Source organism: Vombatus ursinus, unplaced genomic scaffold (assembly GCF_900497805.2).
Source record: "Vombatus ursinus unplaced genomic scaffold, bare-nosed wombat genome assembly UNPS02014884.1, whole genome shotgun sequence".
Classification (NCBI taxonomy): Eukaryota; Metazoa; Chordata; class Mammalia; order Diprotodontia; family Vombatidae; genus Vombatus; species Vombatus ursinus.
In genome coordinates, this window is record NW_020954662.1 from 6,574,200 (window position 1) to 6,593,714 (window position 19,515).

Below are 19,515 nucleotides of genomic sequence, written 5' to 3' on the forward strand. Positions count from 1 at the left end.
GGATGGAGCTGGGATTTGGACCCAGTTCACCATAAATTAGGACTACCTCTTAGGGGACTAGTTGCAAAGAGGAAGAAAGGAGGTGGTAGTACCCACAGAACTATTACCCACAACCATTATAGGAAGCTTAAACAATAGATCCTTCTCTGGCAGTGTTTTTTTTTTTTAAAGAATTCTTCTGGGTATGATAGCTCAAGGCAATGAGTACTCCCCAAACTAAATTTGGCCAATGAAATACCCTAGAACTTGAAATATGTTGATGGAATTCATAAATGCTGATCCCTGTGGTGGAAATCCTGGCATTTCAACTAAGAACAAAGGAAAGAAAGGGACATTTAAGTGCAAAGTAGAGGGTACATTTTCATACTGAATAAATCATTATATGTAATATATACTGATATATACATAATTTCATATTTAATATTCTAGGGTAGGAAAAAATCCATGGAAATATTGAAATTTATAACAGCCTGATTTCCTAAGTAGAGGCAGCATAATGTATAAATTTGGTGTCAGGAATGGCTGGATTTAAATGTCTACTTTACCACTTACTAATTGTGTGAGCTTGAACAAGTCATGCTCTCTAGACCTCAATTTCCTCATCAGTAAAATGAGGGAGCTGGACTAAATGACTCCTAAGGTCCCTCTCAGCTCCATGATCCTATAATGCCTAATCCCATACTCCTAAAAAAGCTGCAGATTCTGTAAGGATCCCATAAGTCTGTAAGTTTGTTAGATACTGTTCTCAGGTATGCCTTCAAACAGAACCATTATCTGAAGTGAAGTCATACTATAGGTGTCTATTGTCCCAACAAGAATTTACAAATAATCACTCCCCAACACTAGCTGACAAATCAGTCTTAAACCCTCAAGTCTTAGAGGATGCATTTCTTTCCCTAATAGATAGCTAAATTCAGCATCTTTGTTTTGTAGATCAAGGCAATGGCACCCAAAGGAGATTAAGTAACTCACTCAAAGTCACACAGTAAATGGCAAAACTATTAAAGTGACAGGAATAAGCACTTACATAGCACCTGCTATGTGCCAGGCACTGTGCTAAGCACTTTACAAACATTATTTCATTTGATCCTCACAACAACCCTGCAAGGTAGATGATGTTTTTATAGCCATTTTACATTTGAGGAAAAACTGAGGCAAACAGAGGTTAAGTGACTTGCCCAAGGTCACACATTTAAAGTGTCTGAGGCTAGTTTTGCACTCAGATCTTCCTGTCTCCATAATAAGGACTCTACCTACTGCACCACCTAACTACCTCAAACCTAAATCTTCCAAGGTCAAATCTAGCATTCTTTCCCCTTTGCCAGGCTACTTCTAGACCAGAGGTTCTTAACTTGGGGTCCACAGATAGACTTCAAGGGTCTGTAAACTTCGATGGGAAAAAGTTACATCTTTGTTGTCACAAATCTCTAACTGAAATTTAACATTTCCTTCAGTTATTTAAAGATAATAATGAGAAGGACTTGCATAGGCTTCATGACTGTCCAAGGGGCTTAGGACACAAACAAGATTAAGAAGCCCTGCTCTACAGGATTGCTAATTTTCTTTGTTTCCTAGCATACCAAATGCTACAGCAACACAATTACATCACAGTTACTTGTCACATGATTTTGATGATTTCACTTTTCTGCTCAAAAAACCTTCAATAGCTCCCTATGACCTATAAGACAAGCTAAGCCCAGTAGCAGAGTAAGCAAAGTGCCAGATCTGGGGTCAATCAGTCAACAAATATTTAATAAACACTATGTGCTGGGCATTGTGCTAAGTGCTGGGGATACAAAGAAAGGCAAGAAAAAAAAAAACCATGGTCCCAAGGGCAGAGCCAAGATGGTGGAGTAAAAGCAATGACTTGCTTGAACTCTCCCCCAAATCCTTCAAAATACCTGTAAAAAAAACTCTAAACAAATTCTCAAGCAGCAGAACCCACAAAAAGACAGAACGAAACAAATTTCCAGCCCAAGACAACCTAGATGGTTGGTGGAAAAGGTCTATTGTGCTGGGCTGGGAGAGGAACACAGTTTAGCATGGGCCACACAGGCAAAGATGGGTCCTCAGGGAACCTCGAGCAGACCTCGGGGGACTGAATCACTGACAGCTGTGGCATTTTCCAGAGTTCTCAACCCAGAAATGCCAAAGACAACTTAGAAGGTCAGTAGGAAAGTTCTGATGGACCTGGGTGAGACAGGAGCATGATCTGGTCCCAGCCCTGGCACCACCATGGCTGCTTCCAGAGCTCTTGGCCCACAGATGATGGTGGAATCAAACAGCTGGTCAGAGAAATTGCAGGGATTTCTTTGCTGGTGCTGAGGCAGAATTCTCTTGCTTTTCCCATGCTTGGATATGGGTCACATTTCAGGGCAGCGGTCCTGGGGCAAAGAGGAGCACTGGCATGGTGGCAGCAGTGGAGAGGGAATCCTCACAGTTCCAAAACAGAAAAGAGTGCTTGTGGTCATTCATAGATCAGAGTACAAGCCAGGAAAATGGTAAACACCTCTTCTTTGATCATACCACCTTGGAAGAACTGAAAATTTACAGGTCCCTAGAAATATCTCTGAAAACAGCTGCACAAAACCCCCAAAGCTTAGGACAGTACACTCTCCACACTGGAAGCAGAACCCTACCTTAACAAAGAGTTAAAAAGTCAAGTAATTGACTGGGAACATAAGCAAACAGCAGAAAAAAAACTAAGACTATAGAATCTTATTGGGGACAAAGAAGATCAAAATATACAACCAGAAGAAGACAACAAAATCAAAGCTCCTACATCCAAAGCCTCTAAGAAAAATATGAATTGGTCTCAGGCCATGAAAGAGTTCAAAGAGGATTTTGAAAAGCAATTAAGAGAAGTAGAGGAAAAATTGGGAAGAGAAATGACTTGTTTTCCATTGATTTTCTTGCATCACTCTCAAAAGCTTGCTAAAGGAGACCCAAAAAAATACTGAAGAAAATAACACCTTAAAAAAATAGATTACCCCAAATGGCAAAAGAGGTCCAAAAAGCCAATGAGGAGAAGAATGCCTTCAAAAACAGAATTGGCTGAATGGAAAAGGAAGTCCAAAAGCTCACTGAAGAAAATAATTCCTTAAAAATTAGAAAGGAACAAATGGAAGCTAGTGACTTTGAGAAATCAAGACATCGTAAAACAAAACCAAAAGAATGAAAAAATAGAAGACAATGTGAAATATCTCATAGGAAAAACAACTGACCTGGAAAATAGATCAAGGAGAGATAATTTAAAAGTTATTAGACTACCTAAAAGCCATGATCAAAAAAGAATCTAGACATCATCTTTCAAGAAATTATCAAGGAAAACTGCCCTGATATTCTAGAAACAGAGGGTAAAATAAAAACAGAAAGAATCCACTGATCACCACCTGAAAGAGATCCCCAAAGGAAAACTCCTAGGAATATCATAGCCAAATTCCAGAGTTCCCAGGTCAAGGAGATAATAGTGTAAGCAGCTAGAAAGAAACAATTCAAGTATGGTGGAGCAACAGTCAGGATAACAGAAGATTTAGCAGCTTATACATTAAGGGATCAGAGGGCTTGGAATATAATATTCTGCAGGTCAAAGGAGCTAGGATTAAAACCAAGAATCACCTATCCAGCAAAACTAAGTATAATCCTTCAGGGGGAAAATAGACATTCAAAGAAATAGAGGACTTTTAAGCATTCTTGATGGAAAGATCATAGATGAATAGAAAATTTGACTTTCAAATACAAGACTCAAGAGAAGCATGAAAAGGTAAACAGGAAAGAGAAATCATAAAGGACTTATTAAAGTCCTTGAATGGTTTACATTCCTATATGGAAAGATATTTGTAACTCATGTAACATTCTCTCTCTCTCTCTCTCTCTCTCTACATATATATATATATATATATATATATATATATATATATATAGACAGAGGACACAGAGTAAGTTGAATATGAAGGAATGATATCTAAAAAATAAAATTAAGGGGTGAGAGAGGATTGTACTGAGAGAAGAAAAAAGGAGAGGTAGGATGGGGTAAATTATCTCACATGAAAGAGGCAAGAAAAATCTTTTACAGTAAAAGGGAAGAGGGGGGAGGTGAGAGGGAATGAGTGAATCTTACTCTAATCATTTGGCTTAAGGAGGGAATAACATATACATTCAACTGGATATGGATATCTATCTTACCCTACAGAAAAATAGGGGAGAATGGGATAAGAGATGGGGGGATGATAGAAGAGAGGGCATATTGGGGAAGGAGGTAATCAGAAGCAAACACTTTTTTAGGCAATTGGGGTTAAGTGACTTGCCCAGAGTCACACAACTAGTAAGTGTCAAGTGTTTGGTCTGAGGCTGGATTTGAACTCAGGCCTTCCTGACTTCAGGGAGGAAATAAATTGTAAAATGTTTCACAAACATTATTGTTGTTGTTTGTCCTCTATTCTCAGAAAGGACTGATCATATCACAAAGTTGATGCCTTGCACATGAATTGGCTATGAGCGAGGCAGAGCTGTATAAAGTTGTCAGCCCCATTTTCTCCTCCAGAGTCATCGAAGTCTAGTGGCAAAACAAAGGTCAAGACGACTGGCAATGGCCCAGGATGCAGTAGGTGACCTCACAAGCCTTAAAGCACAATATAAATGCTAGCTATTATTATATTCACTTAGCCTTTGACACATCCTACAATCTGGATCCAATCCATTTTTCACATTATTTTCCTTCACATATACTCCGATTCTTGCCAAAATGGATTACTATAGTTTTTCTTTTTTCCTTCTCCCACACCTCTGAGTGTTTGTGCAGGTAGTCTCAAATGCCTAGAATACCCTCTCTGCCTGTTGAAATATTTATCTTCCTTCAGACTCAGCTACCACTTTCATGAAATCTTTCTTAATTCTCTCCCCACCCCTTCTCCCATCTGTGAGATTGGAGCTCTTTTCCTTCACATTTTATTGGCTAACTCTGCCTGGATCTCTCCTCTGTTCCCACCATATTCTACCTTGAATCATACTCTTATGGGTATATGTCATTCCCTGCCCTCCCCCAGTTATAATGGAAGCTCCTTGAAGGCAGAAATTGTGCCATTTCCATCATTATCTCCCCAATAACAAGCAAAGGACCTAGTACACAAGAGGTGGTTAATAAATGTTTCACTTATAATTGCATAGAGTTGATACAAGGCCAAGCATCAGGTTCCATTTTGCATTTCTTTTTCCCGTAGACCTGACCATATGTACTATTGTAGAGTGCCTATTCTCCATCCTGGGAGAATCTCTGTTTGGCACATGTTCCAACATCATTAACAATAAATAGCTTCTGAGGCAACCAAGACTCTGAGAGGCACTGGCATGCTTAAAACTATACAGCTAATAAAATTTCAGATGGGGAATTCAAACCATGAGTGTCTTGACTTCAAGTCTAGAGCTTTGTGCTTCTTCTTTTTCCAAGACTTTGTGCTTCTTTTCTTCTGTATAGGTCTATATCCTCCCTCCTTCATCCTCTCAGCTCTCTTAGTCTATTATTCCTGAAGGCAGAGATCTTGCCTATTCCCTCATCATTCCCTAGGATAGAAGTATTAGAGAATACTCAGGCAGTAACATAAATAGACCTTCCAGTTAACCTAAGAGCCTTCTGTTAGCCAAGCTACCTGTCCAAGGTGCTGCCTAGAGGGAGACACATTTCTTCTTTCATTGTATTCTACTCAAACAAACAGTTATGTAATATTTAGTTGTGCAAAGCCTACATCTACATACCCAGCATTACTAGTAGCCAGAGGGGTCCCCTAGGCTGGATAAATACCTAAAATCATAGACTTAGAGCTGAAAGGGACTTTAGAAACCATCTAGTTCAACTGCCTCATTTACCAATGAGGAAAGAAAATCAGGAAGAGTTCACTAACCTGTTCAGGGTCTCACAGCTAGTAGGTATCCAAGATAGGATTTGATAGCTCTTCAATCTTTCTGACCCCAGAATCTCATATACCAAACTGTTCCACCTTTCCTTGGGTATGTTGTAGACAAGTTTATTTTTCAGAACTGGATTGGACTAGATGGCCTCTGCAGTCCCTTCAGATTCTGTGATTCTCTACTATCCCCCACATCAACAAAAGAAAGCCATCTAAAACTCCCCCTCACAGTTGAGACTATAATTAAAGGCCATGGAGAGTTTAAAGTCTCTTACCTTAGAAGATACTTAAGATTTGGTGTGATAGAGGAAAAAGTCCTAACCCAGAGACCTGGCTTTGAGTTCCAGCTCTGACATTTACTAGCTTGTGACCTTCCTGATTTCACAGTCATTCAGAGAAAAGAATTGCATAAACCTTAAAGATAGAGACATTAATCAGTACTATGATGTCAGTCTGCAAAATTTTGGGGATGGAGGCAAAGCAATGGACCAGATGACTTCTAGTGTGCTCCCTGGTCAATGGAAATATATCTCTAAAATCAACCATAACAAGTTAACCCATATCCACAGTCAGGTTCAGGACTTTCAAAGAATGTAGACAAAGTCTCAACCTGAGTCAATCTAACTACAGGATTTATTGTTAGTATACAAACCACTATCAGAATACATCTTCATACCAAAAAAGAGAGTTAAATATATGTGTATACTCTACCTCCCTGACACTCCCATGTCTTCACTTTGCCCTAGTACGTGGAATTGAATCTACACATATGTGTAGCTGAATACCATGGAACCAATTGGTTCTGGGTGGCCCATAGATGTTAGGGACGGTGAGGTTTTATATTAAAGTTGACAAAGGGAGTTGATGCTTCAGTCAAAGTGACTGGAGTTTGTTTACTATAGAATTCTCTAGGCATGAATAGGTCAGAAAAGCCCAACTAGGGCTGGGAAAGCTCCTTCAGGGTCAGGGGCTGCCTTCATATATATTTAGTCACCCCTCCTCTATCTACATAGAAGGTCATAGGACCATAGATTTAAAACCTCAAGGTAAAGGTTTTACCTGAGAGACCATCTAATCAGCAGCATGATACAGGGGCAAGAATCCTGACATGAACTGATGGGATCAAAGATGGACAGCCGGAAGAACTCCAGAGGCCACTGCATTCAATCATCTCATTTTACAGACAGAAGTACTAAATGATTTGCCCAGGGTCACAGAGCAGGATTTCAATCCAGGTCTTCCCAAATCCATCTGGTGCTCTACCCAAGGTGCCATATGGACTTTCAAACCCTATCTCTGACTACTTAGTTTCCAAGATAGGGTGTTGAACTAGATGGTCTTCTGAAGACTTTTCCAGCTCTAGAATTAAGAAGCCATGAACTGTCTCACAGGGTAAGCTAACCATCCTATATCATAGTGGTTGGGGTAAGGGATCTTCTAATTCTTGAAGCTTAGGATAGGTTTTTCAAGGCAAATTCAACCATCAAAGGTATGTGTACTTCCAAAAAACCCAGTCATATAAGTTGTATTTTACTTGTTAACTGTCTCTAGCTAACCCTCTCCCCCTCCCCCGCCTTTTCACTGACTAAAAATTCAAGTTTATATAGAGGTTATGGATTAAAAGCTTACAAAATAGTTTCTACACAATAACCTAGTGGGACAAGCAGTGCAAGTATTTTGAACCATTTTACAGATGGGGACATGGAGGCTCAGAGAGGGAATGTGATTTACTCAAGGTTACAAGAAATCAGGTTACATAGAAAGGATCAGGGACAAGATTCAAATCCAGGTCTCCCGACTCCCCTTTTACTCCGCCATACTGAATCTAACCCTGACATGTTAATGCATTTTCAGGGAAGGTTGTATACCCCAACACACACAGAGCTATAGTGAGTGAATCATGTCAATGAACTTGGCTGTTTCACTCCCTACCCTGCCCCTTTGGGACACCATGTCAAACTCAGTCCCAGTCCCCACCCCCCTTCCTGGTGCTCTTCCTAGTAGAGCATCCCAGAGGTTTTCAAATAAATTCCCAGAATGCCAGGCTAGGCACACTTCATAACCAGGGCAGGTGCAAGGCGCCATGGGGTTACCTGTGTTACTGCTGACTTTAGCTCCTCCACCCTGGTGGGAGACACAGCAGGGGGACATCTGCATGCTTGCAGCTGCTGTGGAATGCAAGGAGGTGCCTGCTGGGCTTCCTGACTTTTATCAGCTCCGTTGGAAGGCCTGGAGAGGATTCCCAGGGTTCAATCCCAAGCAGGAAGCATGGGTGATTAAATGACACCATTTACCCGATGCCAAGTTCTCAAGCTCCATCCAAATCTTGTAATGGTCCAAGCTCAGCCTCAGCATGGAAACAGCTACATGCTCACATCCCAGTCATCTTGTGTAATTACTATAGACAGAATCCGAGCTGGGGAGGCAGGATCCTCTGTTGAAATCATGGGACTGGAAAGAACATCAAGGAATACCAGCATCCTGCCTGAAAGTCTTGGTGCTGGTTTTGACTCCGACTGTTCATGGTAGGAGGTACCTTATGGAACCTCTACTCTGACCTCATCACTGCAGAGGTCAGGAAACGGAGTCCCAGGGAAGTTAAGTGTTCCATCCAGTATCACATAGTGAGTTAGTGGCGGCACTGGTACTCCAACCAGCTCTTCTCACTAAGTCCAGTTCACTTTCCACTGTGCCGTAACTTTGGCTCAGGGTTTGACTGGATGAACAGAGAAAGGACTGTTTGACCTCCAAGACTCAAGGTCACCATTTGAGTGTTTAATGTGATCTTCTCTTCTACAAAGTCCTCTTTCATGTCATACCCAACTCTCACCTCGAGATAAAACCCCCTGTCCTATTATGTAGGGTCTCAGTGGTGACAAACCTACACAAAGCCCTTTGTTATGGGCTTTACACATCAGAGGTTCAAGAAGAAAGAGGACCTCTTGCTACAAAAATACCCCTAAAAAAAGTTTTTACTTCCAAAGAGTCATGGCAATACAGTGAACTAAGTTGTGACTTTTTTCCCATAGGACTCTAACCCATGACAGTTTCCCCAAGGAATTATTTTTAAAAGCTCAGTTTGGAATTAAAACATACTCACAGAAACTAGACTTGGACATATCAAGTCATAGACAAGTATGGCTGAACAAATCAACACTGCCTGGAATTGGGAGCCCTGGGTTGGAATTCAGTTCTAGTGCTTGCTGGTTTTGTCACCACACATTGGTCAGCCACCTCCCCTCTACCACTTTCAGCCCCTCTTTCATGTGCTGTCTTCTCCCATTAGAATGTAAGCTTCTTGTCGGCAGGGATCGCCTTGGTTTGTCATCTTTGTATCCCCAATGCTAGTAGCCCAGGGCCTAGTACATAGTAAAACATGTGTTAAATGCCTCCTATTTGCCAGGCACTGAGCTAAGCACTTTACAACATCATCTCATTTGAGCCTCATAACAATCCCAAAAGGTTTTGTCGAACAGTCACTTTGGTCTCTTTGTGAGCCCATTTGGGGTTTTCTTGGCAAAGATACTGGAGTGGTTTGGCATCTCCTTCTTCAGCTCATTTTACAGATGAGGAAACTGAGGCAAACAGGGTGAAGTGGCTTACCTGGGATCACACAGCTAGTAAAGTGTCTAAGGCTGGATTTGAACTCAGGTCTTCCTGACTCCAGGTCCTGTGCTCTACCAACTGAGCCACCTAGCTGCTTTTTGTGTAGGTGCAATTATTCTCCTCATTTTATAGTAGAAGAAACCAAGGCAGGAAAAGGTTAAGTGACTTGCCCAGGGTCACACACCATTAATAATGTCTTCAGAATTTGGGATGAAGAAGATGAAAAAAAAACTGGATATAATCTGATATGTACCCTAGATTTGATGAAAGGTTTCATTTGCCCCAAAAGAAATTATATGCATACTCTCACAGACTAAAAATGTCCTCCAAGAGAGAGGGAAAGCTCTCAAAGAGTGGAAATCTGAAGACAGAGAAACAACTGTGATGAAGAAGAAAGGAGGAATTTCCATCGGTTTGGTCGAATGTACACAGAGAATTCGCCGGATTGGTCAGATGTACACAGGGAACTCACCAGTCAACTTGAATTGCAAAAAGGCATTAGCAGAACGTGGAAGCAAAAGAAAGTTATGGAGAATGAAGATGAAAGCCTGGCACAGACTTGGAAGCAGAGTGCTGAGGGCACTGGAGCTCAGAATGACCTGAGGCTTGATGGATATCCCAAGGACAACAAAGTGCTGTTCCCAAGAGTGAGGAAAAGAGGAGAATCAAAGAAGGGATGGCGAAACTGACAACAGGGAAAATGTAGGGCTGGTCAACTCTTATTGGGGCCTTCTATTTTCAAGGAGAATGATCTTTGGAGTGGAACAACCAGAACAGAAGTGGCAAATAGTGAATTCGAAACCAAGATAAATGAGAAGATAATAAGCGAGCACTTGGCTATTCTTAATCAATATATGCAAGCTATATCCCAGGATATGGAAAGAAGTGGCAGATCTGATTGCAGAATCTCTGTCAGTGGTCTTTGAAAGACTGGAGAGAATGGGACAGGGACTTCAGGACTGGAAAAGAACAAATCTTGTTCTGATTTAAAAAAGAAAAAAGGAAAAGAATCCACAAATTCTGGAATCATAAGCTTGATTTTGATTCCTGACAAAGTATAGGATGCATTATTGAAGAAACTTTTCCTGAAGACATAACAATCCTCTGACAAGGCTTGGCCTGATTGTCTTGCAAAAGGACCCAAGTTACTAAATACCCTCAGAATTGTATGTCTTCCCAGCTTGGAAGAGAGGAAGCTAGCACAGGATGAGAACTGGAAGGCATCTTCTGAATGTGGTAGCATGCACCTGGAATCTCTGCCACTGGGGGAGGCCGAGGCTGGTGGATTGCTGTAGCTCAGGAGTTCTGAGCTGCAGTAAGGCTAAAGCTGATTGAGTGTGATGGGGAGATACTATCTAAAAAAAAAACTGAAAGGGAAAACTAGGGGAGAGAGAGAGAGGGAGTCTGGGAATAGAGAAAGAGAACATAGAGGACGAGGGCAGAGAGGAAATTAGAAAATGAGATAGCAGTTTTTCCCCCAAGGCAGGTGTAGCAATAGCTATGACAAAGCCCACAGTTCCTCTCCTCAAACCCATGTCTCTGGGGGGGATGGAAGGGGGGCGAGCTAGAGAGCTATGCAACGAGGTGTAAGACTTTTCTTTTTAAACCATTGGCACTCATTTGAGTGGCTGTTTCACTGAGGGGAAAAAAAACAGATTGTGGAGAATGTGAAGAATCAGTGGTCCTTGTCCCCTTCTACTGCTTTTCTTTGGCTAGGCTCAACTTGTACCATTTTCTAAGAATATTCCTTTATTCTGTTAAAGATCTCACCTGACAGATCTAATCTTATTTCTCATAAACACCTATAGTTGACTTGGTTTTGTGCATTTCCTTATGTCCATTTGTTCATGTCACAAGGGTGAAGGACAGCTCTGAGAGTCACACAAGAGAAAATGTCTTTTCCTAGCATAAAGCTGAGATCTCAATCCCCACCCCCAACCTATTGTTAGAGCTCTCTTCTCTCTCTCTCTCTCTCTCTCTCTCTCTCTCTGTAATGACAGAATCATGAGCCATTCATGGGTTTCATAACTATACTTTCAAGGGCAGAATTACTCTGAACCTGGGCAATTCAGTTTCTCCTATCAGACCTTAGACTTAACCTTTGTGACATCCCATGTTGTGATCACAAAGAGCCAACACGGCTTCATCAGCCACAGGTCATGCCACACTAGCGTTTACTTTTTGGATATGTTACTAGACTGGTCAATCAGAGAAATGTTGTAGCTATAATTTAGCTGGACATTAACAAAGCATTCTACAACTTCTCTCATATCATTGCCGTGGACAAAGGAAAGAGATTGGCTAGACCATACAGATAGATAGATTTGGGAACTGAATGAAGGCCTGGACACAAAGAATGGTCATTAAATGGTTCAATTCCAATCTGGAGAGAAGTCTCAAGTATTACAGCTCAAAGCTATCCTTGGTCACATCTTTATCAATGACTTAGATAAAGGCATAGATAAAATGCCTGGTTAAATTATTTTTGTATTGTCAGACATTCTTCTGGGAATGCTGTGTGTTTGCAAGGCATAGAATAGCATCATCTTTGGAGAATTAAATTTGTGGGTCAGGCAAAAAGCAATGGCAAAGTACATGATGAACATGAGTAGGCTGCAATACTATCAACAAAGAAGAGATATGAAGAATATCAGAACATGACCAGTAAAAGAGAGGTAAGCTTATGGGGTAATAAGAGTAATAGATTACTGATAGACAGTCACTGGTACCCAGGAAATGGCAAGAGATTAAGAGGAAAGCCCCCAGCACAATCAGTAGACCCTTTATGAAGGATTTATGGGAAGGCACAGACAAGGGTCACACCAGATGAGGAAGTGTAAATGGATCTCAATTTGCACCATTGGAGAGAGTGCCCACATTAAGAAGATCACAGATCTTAAACATCAAAATAGTGTGGAGGAAGTTTTCTATTGATCAAGGTTCTTGAATTAGAATGGGATAGAGTTAGCAAATCCTGGTCAGGCTTGGGGGTACATGCCTGTAATCCCAGCTACTAAGAGAGGCTGAGGCTGGTGGGCTGCTCAGGTTTAGAAACTCTAAGCTCTCGTAAGAATAATGTACCCACTAAGTCCGATAGTAGTATAGTGAGCCCTTGGAAACAGAGGGCCACCAGGCCCAGGGATGAACTGCCCTAGGTGAGAAATGAAGAAGGTTAAATCTTCCATGCTGATCAGCAGTAGCTAATGAGTAGCTGCTGTATATATCCTGGGCAAGACAGGAGACCTGGTCCCCCAAAAGCCACAAACTAACAGCAAAACACCAAACAAAAAGAAAGCAAAATAACACAAAACAAAACAAAAAAGCTAATAAACTGACCATCAGGAGGAGAGACTCTCCAAGTGAGGGCTGACTGACTACCTTTGGAGATGTTGTTTAGGGGACAACAGCTCAGGGTCACCTGGATGTCCTCTCAGGTTCACTCTAACCTGAAATTCTTCCACCTAGAGGCCAAATGAAACCAACAGATAATAGAATCACAGATTTCGAAGTGGAAGAGTCCATCACCTAGGACAACTTCCTCATATTACAGATGAGGAAACTGAGACTCAGAGAGAAAAGATGACTTGCACATGGCAACTAGTGAATGGCGGAAGCCAGATTTGAACACAGGTCTTCCTCTTTCCAAAGTCATCACTCACAGCCACCACTGCCATCCAACAAGTCTGAATGTCATATTTCAGTAATCCAGTGGATCAACAAGTCACCACATGAGGAAGCTATTGGAAGAGCTTTCATGATCTCCAGGTGGGCTGGGCAGATTAAACCCCGATCTGCTTCCTCCAGATGTTGGCACAAAGAACAAAGTTCCTAAGCTTCATGCATGTCCACAGGCTCAAGGCTAGTAGTAAGTGTCAGGGCCAGAAATGAATCCAGGTCCCTTTGTATTGCATGATGCTACTGCTTCAGGAGGCTGACCTGCATGCTTCATTAAGAATTAGCCTCATTCTCAGGTACCCGAGACCAAGAAAAAACACGTAGCAGCCAAGCAAAAAAAGTATTCATGCCAAAAGCATCCAAGCAGTTAGAAAGAGACTCAATCCTTTGCCCCTCCTAAATACAAGGGGTGGGTGTGTGGAAAGGTCTAGAGGTCACCCATATTTTTTTAGTCCCAGAACAGAGGATTCTGTGGAAAAGAACCACTAGGAGGAAGAGGCTTCTCAGTCATGGCAGCAATGAAGGGGTTGCCAGGTGAGCATCCGACATCCCTGAGTAAAGCTGGAACCTGCAGAATCCACAACAATCTGAAGTTTATAGTATTGTACGTGTGGAACTGGAAGGGACTTTGGAGGCCACTGAATCTAATCCCAGCATCTTCCAGATGAGGAAACTGAGGCAGCTAGGTGGTGCAGTGGATAGAATGCCACCCTGGAGTCAGAAAGACCCAAGTACAAATCCAGCCTCAGACGCTGTGTGATTCAAGGGAAATTACTTAAATCACCATTTGCCTCAGTTTCCCCAACTATAAAATGGGGGTAACAACAGCATCTACCTTGCAGGGCTATTATGAGACTCAAATGAGATTATATTTGTAAAGCACTTAGCACAGGGCCTGGCACATAATAGGCACTGCATAAATACTTACTCCCTTAAGGTCACCTGCCCTACATCACACAAAAAACAAATGGTGAAGTTAAGATCTGAACTGAGGTCTCATGTCTCCAATGTCAATAGTCTTTCTGCATGATAGATGGCTGGAGATAAGATAGCGACCAAACATCCAGACACAGGCAGATGGTACAGTAATCTGAATTTGGATCCTTCCTCAGACACTCACTAGCTATGTGACCCTGAGCAAGTCAATTTCTCTGGGCCTCAGTTTCCTCATCTGTAAAGTGGAGAAGTGGAGGCAGGGGGTAAGAAGACACTGCCCTCTTTAACAAGGTCCTCAACTCCTCTCACATGACTGGGACTTCTCCCCCATGTCCCTAAAGAGATTCAGCCACAACCCCGCCCCCCCAAGGTGAGCTCACTTCACCAACTGGTGAAGACAGAAGGAATTCTCCTTACCTAAAAGCTGAGGCATAATTATTCCCTATTTAACAGAGTCAAAATACTAGTAACATCCCTCTTTTGGAAGCTTTTAATAAAACAGTACTATATTAATGTCTTGTTCACCTTGGCTGCTTACAAGGAAATGAGCCCTTGAGAGACATGAGCCGGCATCAGATGTTCCCAGAGAGACTTCTGAGTTGGGGGGAAATGAGCTAGAGTTGCTACAGAGAAGCCTTCCAGATTGAACCCAGTCCATGCGACTCCAAAGCTTTTGGAGGAGCAGGAGGGGCAGAAGGGAGGGGGCCAGGAAGAGAGAAGTGTAGAACCATTTCATCCTCTTTGGATGTTTCCTTAACAGACAAGAGGGCAAGTCCAAAGGGAAAGGTACTTATTTATTAGAATAATAGCTGTAGTTGGAATGGTGTTTGTTGCGTGAACTGTGTAACTTCTATCAAGCACCTACCATGTAGGGAGAACTCTTTTAGGTACTGGGAAGACAAAATTCAAGGATCCTTTCTCTTGTGAAGCTCACAAGTCTAGCAGGAGGAAAAGATGCCAACGAGGAGAAAATATAAGTGAGGTTTAGGGGAGGGGTAAGGCAAGAAATCAGGGGAAACTTCCCGAGAGAGGTGACATTTCAATTCATTTCAACTCAATAGGCATTTCTCAGGTATTTGCTAGGTGCTACGCACTGATCTAGGGACACAAAACCCAAAACCAAAACATCCCTGCCCTCTAGAAACTTAGAGATTCCACAAGCAAAGAAGGGGAGAAGGATGCCCCATTCAATTCTGGGATTGCTGACCCTGGCCAAGGAAGGGTCTACCTCTAGGTATGCCCAGAAGTGAGGGCATGAAGGCAGGCAATAAACTTGGCTACCCATGGCACCCATGTTGCTTCTGCGCTTTGTCTATTGACCCCACACACAGACACATCTCTGATTCCAAGTTACAGCATCAACTCTCTCTGTGCTGGGGAAAATGGATTCCCTGGGTAGACACTTTCAAATTGGGGGGCAGAGAGTGGTGGCCCAGCCATTCAGTTATCTATCTATCCACCTTGTACTCCAGGGATAGGGGAGACAAAGAAAGACAACCTTATCTCTTCCTCTCAAGAGGCTCCCATGCAGTTTGATACAAAGAGCAGAATGCTAAGTCGGAGGTTGAATCCCAGTTAAAATGTTTCATCATAAATAGCATTTATGTAGCATTTTTAGGTCTGCAAAGTGCGTTGCATGTTATCTCATTTGGTCTTCAAACAACCCTATGAGGTAGGTGCTATGATTATCTCCATTTTGCAGATGGGGAAACTGAGGCTGGAAGAGTTAAATGACTTGCCTAACTAGAGTCACACTAGTGGCTGAAGTAAGATCCAAACTTAGGCCTTCCTGACCCTGAATTCTATCCACTGTACCACCTAGCTTCCTTCCAACTGTGTGACCATGAACCAATCACTTCCCATATAATAGATGAGGAAACAGACTTGGAAGGGCTGATGGTACTCCCACCTACCTATATCATAGGATTTTTGCAATAAAAAGTGGAAGTGTTACAGGAGTATAGGATATTAAGTTACTTGCTAGTCTGTGCCTCAGTTTCCTTATCTATAAAAAGAAATAATTATGCTTGTACTACCTACCTCACAGGGTTGTGGTGAACTTTGTACACCTTAAAAAATGTTACAGGGAGGTAAGTTATCAGGAAAGAGGATGCCATAAGGTCTGAATTAACCTGTTTCCTTGTGTTTACTTTCTGCATCCCCTTCCTCTTCCCCTAAACTTAGAGTTACTCCAAAATTTGTCACTATATTCTCCCTGCTTTTATCCATCTACTCCCATTCCTCCCATGTACCCACTATTTACAATTAATAAAGAGAGGTGGGTGCCACTGATACACACAAAATTCTCACATGCTGTGGAATAGGGATCAGCCAATGAGAGAGAATCTAGTTCCACTGGGTCGCCAGACTGATAATGGAAGATGGCCAGGTGCTTTGGAAAAGGCGGGAATTCTAAGCCAAGGAAGAAAAGAGACAGGAGTGACAGATGGCAAAGAAAGAGCTGTGAATAGAAGCCTCACTACCAATCTGAAGAAATCAGTTTGGTTTGAGGGTGCTGGGTGTTTTCCCCCCAATCTCCTTTTTAACTCACGTGATCCATTTCTGACACTAATCAGAGATCCGGCCCCTTGGGAGCCAGCAATAATGATTAATGGTGTTAAATATAGCCAGAGATTGCTGGGGTAAAATTAGGTGCCATGCATAAAACATCACTGTTCCTCGTTAGATAGTCAAATTAGCACAGCTAATGTGTTTGATGGAGACTTTGGCGAACCTTGGGCCAGACATGGGAGGGTCTGGTCATTCCTGTAGTCCCTTCATTACATCTCTAGGTATGTGGCTCCTAGCAAGAGCTGGGAAATATTTGTGTTATTATTATTATCTTCATCATCATTATTATAATTATTATTGAGGGAAGCACCATAGTTCAGTCAATTAGTTCAGTGGGTTGAACAATGACCTCTGATGCATATTGCCTGTGTGACCCCAGGGAAATCACTTCATATCTCTGGGTCTTGGGTTTTCTCATCTGCCTTATTAGGAGATTGAACTAGATCATAGATTACAGAGCTTGGAGGGACATAAGAGGCCATGTATTTTAACTCCATCATTTTACAAATGAAGAAACTGAGACCAGAGAGTTTAAGCGACTTGCCCAACGTGACATATTCCTAACCCTAACTCTCAATGCGACCCAACATGACACAAGCAGCAAGGGACAGTACTGGGATTTGAACCAAATTTCTTCAACTCCAAATACAGCAACTTTTCCATTGTACATACTGCCTCATGACTGCCTAGATGCCTTCTGGTTGTTATAATAACAACAATAACAATAATAATAATAATAATTCCTTCCTGCTTTCAAGGTTTAACCCAGTTTTCTCACAGCAACCCTGCAGAGAAGGTATTACTAGATAACATTATCCCCATTTAATAGACAACTTGCACCTTCATACTCCTATGCCTAAGCAAAGCCAGAAATACCAACACTTTATAATCATATGATAGGATCTGTACCTATGCCAGAGCCCTATCAGTTTCCTTAGCCAATGCATCTTCCCCACATGGAGAATGCTAGGAAGCTTATATTTGGAGAATGCTCACGTGTAAGCTGGGGAAAGACTATGGAGCATGTGTAGATATTCCATAACTGATTCTGGTTGGCTAATCACATGGTGAAGGGGATGTTCTTTGATTGGCCTCATAGGCGTTCAAAAAAGCCCATCAGCCTCCTCTACCTCCCCCTTTGCTTCAGTCATTTCTGAGAAAGTCCAGTCTATTTCATTCACAGCATCCGAGGACAGTCTAAGGCCACACTGTCCCCTTGGTCCTTAGCTTTTCATTTGTTCTCTCCTGTTATAGATGGAGGGAGTGGAGGCGCTGTGACCTTATGAGTCTGAGGGGTCCAGAGGGTCCCTAGTGACCCAGTATTCTATGCAGAGTTTTACAGCTAGCCCGGCATCAATGCCCCAAGGAGCAAAGGACGCTGGACTCAGGTCAGTGGAAGCTTCTAAGGATTCATCACAGCAGTCGTACCACAATTAGACATGAATTTGGTGGGACCGATGTTGTACGGAACTGAGCTAAGTGTTCGGCCTATAGCTCCAGAGCAGGGGTGGAGGGATGGATATAGGGCAGAGTATAACCCAGAGAAATTAGGTGAGGGTGTGTGTGTGTGTGTGTGTGTGTGTGTGTGTGTGTGTGTGTGTATACATATATATATATATTTGTTCTTACTATATATTTGAATTAAATATTCCTTGGCAAAAGCTGCCCAATGTTAACTACTCAAATGGAATTGAGGTGTTGGTCACAGGCCCTTACAATGGAAGAGAACACAGTCAGCACAGGCTTGAGCCAATGGCATTAAAGAGACACCTCCACCCCCAGACACAGCCCTGGGACCCAGGGAGACCGATATAGTAGCCTGGCTCAGAGTGAGAGAGACAGAACATGCATGCTAAGAGTTATAGAGCACCTTACTCCTTCTTGACCTCATTTTCATTTTGCTTTCTTGCAAACCTCAGGTGGTAGAAGGAAATGTACCATCCCCCATTTTACAGATGCTACCACGTTCTACTGCCAGCCCTCCAGGCAGCTTCAGATCTTGCTCAAGCTATACCCTCCAACTATCCAGCAGGTAGCCAAGTCTACACACTTACCTAAGCTTATACAGCTGTGTGGTCATTATCATCAATGACTGAATTAGAGAGTGGACTTGTGATTTCACTTTACAGGTGTAGACTCTATCCACTATGCCACGCTGTCTCTCATCTTCAGTAATGAGATTGGTTTAAAATTTAGAAAGCACTTTCTTTCCAAAGAAATAACTTTGACAAGTAGGGTCTCTACAAGCATTATCCCCATCTTACAGATGAAGAAACTGAGGCTCAGAAAGGGAAGGCGTTTTGCACAAGGACACAAAGCTGGACAGAGATGGAGTCAGGATTCAGACCCAGGTTTCTTGACTCTTAGCCTAACACTCTTTCCACTAGACTTCGTGAGCTTGAGATGTCTGTTCTTTTCACCATCTTCCCTTCCTCCCCTCTCTCCTTTACCTCCTGCAGATTCACGACAGCAAACGAGGTGGGGAGACATAACAGCCACAGCTTGGCAGGGAGCAGGAAGGGTGTCGGCCTTCCTCCACTGCAAGGTGATCTAAAACTGGATCTGTGCAATGTCTGAATTGAGTTTTGTTGAAATAAAGTGAACTTCATTTGGGGCACCTAGCACATTCTATGGTATGCCACCAAATAGAACCCCAAAACAGATATCACATGATAAGGCCTATCATCATCCTGCCTACCTGGTATGAGTTAGCTCAAGGGATAACGACTTCAATAACTAGGCTTCAATAGGCCAGCAGCAGTGTCTGTCTGTATCCATCTCTCTCTCTCTCTCTCTCTCTCTCTCTCTCTCTCTCTCTCTCTCT